This window comes from Schistocerca americana, chromosome 3 (assembly GCF_021461395.2).
Source record: "Schistocerca americana isolate TAMUIC-IGC-003095 chromosome 3, iqSchAmer2.1, whole genome shotgun sequence".
Classification (NCBI taxonomy): domain Eukaryota; kingdom Metazoa; phylum Arthropoda; class Insecta; order Orthoptera; family Acrididae; genus Schistocerca; species Schistocerca americana.
This window is the reverse complement of record NC_060121.1, coordinates 334,386,392-334,386,886: the sequence shown is the minus strand read 5'-3', so window position 1 is coordinate 334,386,886 and position 495 is coordinate 334,386,392.

Below are 495 nucleotides of genomic sequence, written 5' to 3'. Positions count from 1 at the left end.
GCAATGCTCCAAATGTTCTCAATTGAGGTCAGACCGGGGTACCTTGCTGATCAAAGTGGTTTGGCAAAGACGAAGACAAGCAGTAGAAACTCTCGCAGTGTGCGGGCGGGCATTAGCTTGCTGAAATGTAAGTCCAGGATGGATTTCACAAAACGATGTGTAAAATACCATCGACGTAACGCTATGCAGTAAAGGTGCCGCGGATGGCACCCAAACGGAACCTGCTATAAAAAGAAATGTCAGCCCACACCATAACTTCTGACTGTTGAACCGTATTTTGGGCGACAGTCAGGTTGGCATCCCAACGCTGTCCTAGATGTCTTTGTGTTTGTCAAATCCTACCTTGGCCAGCAATGTAGCCGGATCGGCTCCAGGTGAGAACGTTTGTAGCATTATCAACAGGGTCCTCGAACCATCTTGGGATTTTGATGATCTAACGTGCCAGTTAGACAAATGTTGGACTATATCCCCCAGAAGGACATTTAACAACTCTAT